This window comes from Palaemon carinicauda, chromosome 13 (assembly GCF_036898095.1).
Source record: "Palaemon carinicauda isolate YSFRI2023 chromosome 13, ASM3689809v2, whole genome shotgun sequence".
In the NCBI taxonomy this organism is placed as follows: domain Eukaryota; kingdom Metazoa; phylum Arthropoda; class Malacostraca; order Decapoda; family Palaemonidae; genus Palaemon; species Palaemon carinicauda.
The window spans coordinates 4,138,438-4,148,197 of record NC_090737.1 but is presented as its reverse complement, the minus strand read 5'-3'; positions in this window follow the sequence as shown (position 1 = coordinate 4,148,197).

Here is a 9,760-nt window from a genome sequence, read left to right as displayed (position 1 = left end):
TTATGGTGTTCAGTTAAGAATCCATCTTTGCCTATGTCAAAGAATGCTTTATCCTATTTTATCAGACTGTTAATACAAGAAGCTCATTCCCATCTGAATGAGGAAGACCAAGCTTTGCTGAAGGTAAGGACACATGAAGTTAGAGCTGTCGCAACTTCCGTGGCCTTTAAACAAAATAGATCTCTGCAAAGTATAATCGACGCAACCTATTGGAAAAGCAAATCAGTGTTCGCGTCTTTTTATCTTAAGAATGTCCAGTCTCTTTACGAGAACTGCTACACTCTGGGACCATTCGTAGCAACGAGTGCAGTAGTGGGTGAGGGCTCAACCACTACAATTCCCTAATTCCATAACCTTTTTAATCTTTCTCTTGAAATGTTTTATTATTGTTTTTGGGTTGTCCGGAAGGCTAAGAAGCCTTTCGCATCCTACTTGATTTGGCGGGTGGTCAAAGTCATTTCTTGAGAAGCGCCTAGATTAGAGGTTTTGATGAGGTCCTGTTGTATGGGTTGCAACCCTTGATACTTCAGATCCTAGGGGTCGCTCAGCATCCTAAGAGGATCGCGAGGCTCCGTAAGGAAGACGTACTTAAAAAGGCAGAGTAATTGTTCAAGTCGACTTCCTTACCAGGTACTTATTTATTTTATGTTTGTTATTTTGAATAACTGCTAAAATGAAATACAAAATACTTAGCTCATAATAATGTAAACATGTAATGCTGGTCTCTACCCACCCCCCTGGGTGTGAATCAGCTATATGATCACCGGCTAAGTTTAATATTGAAAAATGTTATTTTTATTAATAAAATAAATTTTTGAATATACTTACCCGGTGATCATATATTAAAGGACCCTCCCTTCCTCCCCAATAGAGACCCAGTGGACCGAGGAGAAAATTGGTTCATTGTTGACTTGGAGTACTAAGTACCTGCTCGACAGATGGCGCTGTTGATGTACACCCCCACCTGCATAGCGATCGCTGGCGTATTTTGACCGTAGGTTTTTCTGTCGAGCAACAGAGTTGCAGCTATATGATCACCGGGTAAGTATATTCAAAAATTTATTTTATTAATAAAAATAACATTTTTTTTCATTCTTCCATAGAGGGTTTATTTATTGGTGGCTCCATGTGGTTCTGTTGTGTAATCAGTCTGCATTACCTTGCATGGAAAATCCAATTTAGATTTACCTCTTGCAGTTTTAAAGACTTCATGGTAAAGTTGCCTTGGCAGAAGCTTAATGAGCTCTGTAGATATGTTTTATTTTTCTATACTAAATTCATCTTCATATCGGCTCAGATGTAGACCCTCCTACCGTAGGGCTTTTTCTCTCTTTTTTTTTTTTTTGAACCCCTCCTTCATTTTCCATTACCTTTTGGAAGTGTCTGTTCAGAAGCTTCTTATCGAAAGCTCTTATTCCATCCTAATTCTGGTTTCATAATTTTAACCTTGGAACCAAAGCTTAATTATTATTTCTAGCTGTTCACTTGTATCTTGGTTGTGGTAGTCTATTGGAAACGTCCCTACCTGGCAATCTTTAGGATGAGGTTTGAAAGCTTGATAGTTTATAATAGTGTTTGCAACCTCATTATCCTTGTGAGCAAGAGATTGGGCCTTTGGAGGAGCTTATAGGTGTACATTCTTGGTCATCAGCATCCATTGTTTGTCCCTCCCTTGGTCCTAGCTTGATGGAGAGGGGTCTTGGGTGCTGATCATATGCATATATGGTCTTTCAATAGGGCATTGTTATTGTCCCTTATCTGTCATTCATGAGAGATATAAACCTACATAATGTTCTTTGGATTTTTCTGTATTTAGAATAACCCTATTTAGGTTTTTAATTCTGTTCCCTCCCTACTATAAGGGAATTGTTCATTGTACACACTTTTGTTTTAAATTTCCCTCATATCCCTCCTTATAAAATAAGTTCAAGTGCTTATCCAGCAGTACTTTTTGCTGTCTTTGTTACATATGCCAAGGTGTTTTCCTGTTGTGTTGAATCTCAGCTCTAAGTTTTTCTTGTTATACGTTATAGTATTTTATAATTAAGTAACCATGTTTGGAAACAGGTTACCTCTCAATATGAGAAAGGTATATATTGGCAGTATGGTTATCTTTCTGTTGTTAATGTCACTGAATATTTTAATAGTGTGACCTTTTATTCTTTATAGAGAATTTTCTTAATGAAAAACTGCACCTTAGTATTTGAAGCTGATTGGTTGTTATTAGATCAAGCTGTCCATTTGCCAGCATTGACTTTTGAGCAGCTCATATTCAGTGACTGTACCATTTCTTTTTGGTGTCCTGCTTTCTCATTGATTAGATAAGAGGTTTGGTTGGTCAAGTTTTTAACTCCATTGTACATTCTGATGCACAATTTGAAGTTTATTGCTGAGGCTTAGTTGAAGTTGGATCCTTTAGGAGGAGAGATGAAAATGAATTTTGATAATTATACAAGAAATCCTGGTTGATTTTGTATGAGCTAGAAATGTGAGAAGAATTTTGGTTGGAGAAAAACTAGCATTATACCTCAATAGGAGTTTTGTTACCTTCATGTGTGGTACATTTCTAGTCATTGATCTTCATTGCTGTGACTAAATCATTGGAGTGCATTAATCTTGATGTAGTTTTAGGATGATATGGGGATTCCTTCTTAGATGCTGTTAATGTTGAGAAAGTGTTGATGAACTTATTATATCAAGGTGAAGCTTTTAGCTCCATACTACAGGTTAAACTTTTGTCTTTCCTTGTAAAATTAAGGTTGACGGTGGTAACTTCTGCATAATTGAAGACGGGTTCTTTATTTCTTGTCATTTCTGTATCCTTTAACTATTTTTGTCATTTAACTATTTCTGTAATTTTTGGTTATAGTTTTGTGTCTTGCATAAGCTGATTGGTGTTTGTGCAGTGGACATGGCATTTGTTGTCTACTCCCTAAATATGTATTTATTTTGTTTCCTCTGAATAGGCTATTTATTTTCAGTGCCCTGAATGATATTAATTTTCTATCCCCTGAACATGCAATTTAATATGCTATTTGTTCAGTTGCACATTATTCTGGTGATTACTTATAAGTCTGGTTATAAGTTAGAGAAATTGTCTGCAGCCATCAAGTTTCTTGTAAAATAAAAAGAAATGGGACTGGTGCAACAGGCCTTTGATCACCATTATAGGTTTGGGTGATAATGTGCCATTTATAACTTTTGTTGATACTCTTCACATTTGCCAAAAGAAACCTATTACTTTCTCTTGTTTGTAAGAGTACTGTGTTGCCATTTCCATGGTTAGAATTATAGGTGTATTATTTTTCATCCCCTTCATTCTCTATTTCTGGTTTCCTGCCAGAAATAGAGAGGAACGATGAGCCATTATTGCTGACGTCCTTGGGATATGGCACCTGGATGATAATGATGATGATGATGATCATCATCATCATTCTCTACCGTTGCATAGTAGTTTGTTTGCTTTAAATCTTTTGGTGGTGTTCGTCAAATTTGTTTTTGTAGGGAGGCCTCAAAGTTTTGTATCAGGTGACAAATGCTTGTCTTTTTTCCTTTATTTTTCATATGGTTTTCTTCACATCCTTGCTTTGTTATTTATTTTGAGACTGCTTCCATGCTTGTTGCGCATGATACATCTGTAGTACATAATTGTTGCTTTGTTTGTTGAATGAATTGATATACTGTGGAGCAGTATATCCTCTATATCTTCATTAGGTGTTAGATTGAAGCTTATCTTTAATGTAAGGGATCTTTGAAGGTGAGCGTTATATCGTCAGTGTTTGAATTTTGATGGCTTCAAATTAACTTTGATTGTATTTTTGCAATTATAATTCTCTCATTTGGAGTACATAGTAGATGGGGGTCTGTTATTGGATCTTTGTTATTCTTGTTACAGTTTGATAAGGGTGTACTTAGATTTTCATACTTATTTCTTTGTATGTTCAGCATCATTATATCTTATCACACCATTGTTCTACCCACTGGAGCGTAGTATCTTTGCTGTTTTTAGATCCATGTTCGAACAGGTGGGCCTTAGTGGGCAGCTAGACAAGACGTGATTCATTGTTAGAGTGGCGCTCTTGCTCACCAAATCAGTACAGTATGTGTAACCCCATCTCTGTAGGTTATCACGTGTCTTACCAGTTTTTGTTCTTCCTCTATTCAGGGTGACCCATTTCCTCCTGGTAAGAGAGAATCCACAGGGCAGGTCTTCACTCTCTCAGCAGTTAGGGAGGCCATTGTTTGTGATCTGACTGCCACTCACTCCATTTATGCAGTCTATATTTTGAGAGGTCTGATGTCTAGCTTTTTTTTTACGGTCATAAAACTCTTCCATGATTTTTTACATCTTGTTTTGCGATGGTTGTGTAGTGGGTGCCTTGGATCATTTGCTTGTTTGGTCTTTTATTTCTAGCTATGGCATCTTGAAGGATGTCAGGTGATGCATTGCTGGCTAGTCTGTTCAGAGCTGGTAGGGGTGTTACTCTCTGTGTACTAGTGATTATTTGGCAAGCTTTACTTAGCTCAGTATCCACTCTTTTGGTGTGGCACAATATTCTGCATTGGAGTAACTTAGTGCTAAGGCTGTTTGTTTTAAAGAATTTGTGTCAGCTCCCCACTTGGTGGATGCTACTTTGCTGAGGTTAATTCTGGTGGCCACTTTTTTTTTTCTTAACTTGTTGACTTGATCCTTGAAAGTTAGTGTTATATCAAGAGGGACACCAAGATAGACTGGATGAGGGTGGTTTTGCAGTTCTTCGTTTTCCCATTTTAATTTCAGTTTTCTCTATGCCTGGTGGTTGTTAAGAGGGAATGATTGTACCTGTGTTTTCATGGGGTTTGCCTTAAGATGCCCTTTTTTGTAATAGTTTGAGGGAGATGATAATGTCCTCATCACTCAGACAATTTTAAAGAACAGTTGACTGTTGCAATGCAGAGATCATCAGCATATATAACCCTTCAAATGTCCTGGAGTTGAGGTGTGTCCTTTGTGTAGATGAATAACAATGGGGCTAGTACAAAGCCCTGCAGGAGACCATTTGTCTGAATCCTCCACTTACTCTTTTTGTCATCTATTTCAACATAAAAAGATGTATTTTTTAAGAGTGATCCGATGATGCTTACAATGGCGGGCTTTCGGGTCATTTGGGCTACTGTTGTTGACTGTTGTCATAGGCAGCTGTGAGGTCAACAATCACAGCACCTGGAATTTACTTGATCTTGAATCTATCCTCTATAAATTGGGTTGGGTTCAAGACTTGATTGCAGCATGATCGTCCAGGTCAAAAGCTTCCTTTGTTTGGTGTAAAGTTGCTCTTTGATGGTGGAGTTAGGCACGACATTATCATGCGTTCATAGAGTTTGTAAGTGATGCAGAATAAGGATATTGGTCGGTAGCACTTAGGTTACCTTGGATCTTTACCAGGCTTGATGAGAGGCACAACTCTTGCTCTCTTCCATGTTAAGCCAAATCAGTTCATGAGGTTTTAAGCTGATCAATTGCTGTTCTTTTTGTTTCATTAATATTTTTCCATTTGTTTGATGGAGTTTAATGAGTCTTATGGAAAAATTTAAGATTTTTCCATTCCTAGTAGAGTACTTGTATTGATAAATGATTTTGTATTAAATGGTATAGGCAACATCTGTTTGGAATTTGTTGTGTCGTAATCAGTTGAAGAAAAATCTGATTAAGTATAGTTGTATAACCTTTATAGTTGATACAATATTAAGGTCTAGCAAAGATTAAACATGGCCATTTGCTCTAAGACAGACAAATAGAAGGGAACATTTAAAAAATCATTTTGCCTTTTGATTTACAGAACATGCAGGAAACTATTATGTACAGATGTTTTGTTATATTGTAAAGGTCAGGTAGTTGCCCTCCAAGGAAGGTATTTGACTGCTGCCTTATGGTATCCAAGATTATATTGGTGCCATAAGGCAAGTCTCTCAGAGCTTTGCCTAGGTGGGTGCACTGTCTGTGCTAACTCGTCAGTGTAGAGGAATGTGACACCAGTCCGATCTGGCTCCTCGGTGGGGATGAAGTTAGGGGAGTCAGGGTAGTACCCTGCATTGATGTCATCTCCCTTTTCCCAAGTCTTTTGCCCATTTAAGAAACATTGCGTGAATGGTGTTTCTTGGACATGTATTTGGTTTTACTGCTTTCTAAGAAGTTTTTAAAATCCTGCTATAATATACTGTGCTCGGAATACTGACTCCTGCCTACAGTGTTGACTTAGTACATATAAGTAAACTATAAATGTCTGAATGTTAATCATATTTCATTCATATTCAGGGTTTTATAAGCTTTTTTCACCTTAAATACTCAGTTTAGTTTCTTAAATTTGCATTAATAAATGACAATGCTCAGAAGTTTCTATTTTAATTTTTTGTAACCTAGATGCTAAAGTAAAGTAAGATGTGCTCATTGCAATAAGTTGTCTTCAGTAAATTTCACTAAAATTACATTTCGTAGATTTAGTATTGTACTTATTTTGTTATTGTCAAGTAGCTTAGCAATGTTCTTATAGGTGCAATGTGAATAGGCTTTGGGTTAATCACTGTGGGATTCACATAAATGAATACTGCGTTACAGAATTCCTATGTTTAATTAAGCACATGTTTACCGCTTTCCATATTTGGGACAAATTAAGGAGATACGTCTGCATAAAAGTTTGTAAAATAATTTCTTTGTAATTTAATAATTTGATTGTAGATGCAGGAAAACGTTTGCTTGACGCTTAAGGCTGCATTTAAAATGCATCCATAATTTGGCAAAATTTACATTTATTTAGTTGTTATTAATAGTCTTATCCAAGTGTTGTCTATCCGAGTGTGAAAGCTAAGGCCGAGGCAAACGCTTTCTGAATATGCTGTCTTCTTAAAACTGGACTCATATTCTAAACTATATTGCACTATGGAAATTGTGATGTAACAAAACTGGAAATCCAGCTGCTAAGTCTCTTATAAATATGACCTTTCAAAATCATGGTATTGTCACCCAGTAACTCATCTTGTGCAAAATACTTCCGATGTATAGTACTCTTATCAGTCATAATGAAATAGGAATTAGTTTGTCTTCTTAAAAAGGTTTAAAAACTGTATTGTCAAAGATGGTCCAAAGGCATTGAATTTCTGATAAAAATCATAATTCCATTTTCTACTGGTCATGACTTCTAAAAGCCAATTTGCTTTAGTAAGTGAAGTGGTAATTCTAGAACTCTTGACAGTTAGTCAAGTTAACATTTGACTTGGAATTTTTACAAAGTTAAGGTGTCTAAGATTGCTTGTCACTTAACATTTTGAACACCTTTATGAATTTTAGCATTTAAGTTATAGCTTTATCATAAATTAGCAGCCTGGTCTTAAGTTGTAGTTAAGAATACATTCTCATCTAGTTGATCAAGATTCATTTCAAAATATATTAACCAAAATTGGAAGATGACCTTGTGATAGAATGCTTCCAACCAACAAGCAGTTAGTTGTCTGATACTCAGGAATTTTTTTTCCATTTAGAGAAGATAGATACTCCACAATTGTCACGGGAGTCACACTGGTATTGTATGATTACTGTATTAGTACTCTGGGAAGCAGGGCATCAAGGGAATGGGTCTAGGTACCATTCTGTAAGGTCAGCCCCCTTATTGGGGGGGGGACACAACATTGTAGGATGAAAATAAATGTTAAAAAAATTGCAACTTTCACCTTTACCTTAGATTTTATAATTTTGTACAATGAGAAATAAAAGTTAAAATTCATGTTCCATAGTTTTTTATTAGTCTTCCTTTTCTGTTCTTTTACATGTGTATACTTTAAAAGATATGGCAAATTAATACAATGAACTACAGTATAAAAAGTTATATTTTTGGAGGGTGTGGGCGATGTGATTAAGAATTTTCCTGTTCAAGGTTAGATAAAAAAATATCAAATTGGCCACAAACTAAGCTGAATTAAACCCACAAAAAGTACACTCATAACACCAAGTACAGTAAAGTATGCTTTTTATGAAAACTTTTTCAAGGAAAATAGAACATAACAAAACTTTGCCTGAGTTATTAATGTAAATTCTTACGACAGTTTTAAAAGTATCCATTGAACTTAACTTTATAATTAACATTTTAGCAGTACAGTTCTTTACTTTCATTAACCTGTATAGATACAATTCCTTCAATTGATTTTCAATTTTAATATCTTGACATGAACCTGTGCAAAAAAAAAAAAAAAAAATGCCTTGAAATAAGTAACAAAACCATATACATATTAAAATTTTTCCCCAATTCACTTCGATTCTGAGCAACATTTGTGCTATGGATTAATGATTACATTGGGACTGAATATAAGCATATATAATAGCTTTTACTAGCCAAAGAAAAAGAAAATGGGGAAAAAGAAATTACCATTGAAGAGAAAAGAAATTACTGGTTACATTAGGTTGGGGATGAACAAACTTGAGAGAAAATCAGATCAATAAATTCAAGAAATCTTGCAGGACTAAAATACTAATACTGGTATTGCTAATTGACTAAATCCAATGGTACGAAAATATAAAGAACCAAAGCAAGAACTTTGGAGCACTACTAAGCAATGTAAACTTTGGGAAGAAAGGTACCCAAAGAGCCATAGGTCTACTAGAATTGGAAACTACAGCACTGGGGCAGAAGCCATTCAACAGCCATGTGCAACTGGAATAAAAACCAGTAGTTGGAGTACGAGGGAAAAGTCAAGGTCTTTCCAACAGTTTAGTAAGCAACACCAAATGGCAATCCAATCCAATACGTGCATATTTCTTGAATGACTGAAGACATCAAGCAAGAAAATTAAGACAAAATCCATCTCATAGGTGGTGAAGGAAGATTTTAAGTCCAAGAAATCAATAACAGGATGAGAAAATGCACCAAAATTTCATTACATGCCAGATTGCTGTAACAACTTTGCTTTTTAAAATATGGAACACCGATCAGTAAGCATGGAAGGGTGGATATATCTTATGGCTCAGCACGGGACAGTGAAGCCCATAATAGTCCTAAAAGTCAGACAGCAAGTTAGAGGAAAGGAACTGCAAATTAATAAAGTAGCAAGTTAAATTCCGGGTGAAACTAGGATGATTAGAGAAGTTCCAAAGACAAGAGTTATTGCTTGATGACTCTGTGCCTCCTGCACAGGGATTGGAAACTTGTGTCTTCACAGGTCATAGAAAAAAAAAAAAAAAAAAAAGGAGAGCTAATATGGCTTGTGAAACTCCTTACTGATTTTGAACATTCTACCACAAGGTCTCCAGAGAATTTTTTGTAATGATCAGTCAGATAATGACTGCTGCTGTTATAACAAAAAAAAAAAAAAAATTGAGAATAAAAGAGAAAAGCTAGAAAAATAAAACAAATTATATGTTTATTGCTTACCTAAAAAGCCACAGAGAAATAAATTGAGAAGTAACTGAACAATAAGGAGTACAAATCAAATACAGAAACCAGATACTGTATATGAAAACAAAGCGAATATACTTGGTCTAGACACTAAACATTCAACAATGCAGCAGAAGATGCAACCCTCGTCTCTTATCCATGATCCAAAGTTTGCAATCATGAGATGAGATGAAGGAGGGCATCCAACCAAAGAGCTTGATGTCCTACTTAAGACATGAAACCATAAAAATACATATCTATAACTCAAAGACACAACTCCAATGTTGAATTATGCCCTTTTTCCCTCTTAAGTAACGCCAACCAATCAAAAGAATTATCAAGTTCCCCCATCTTGACAA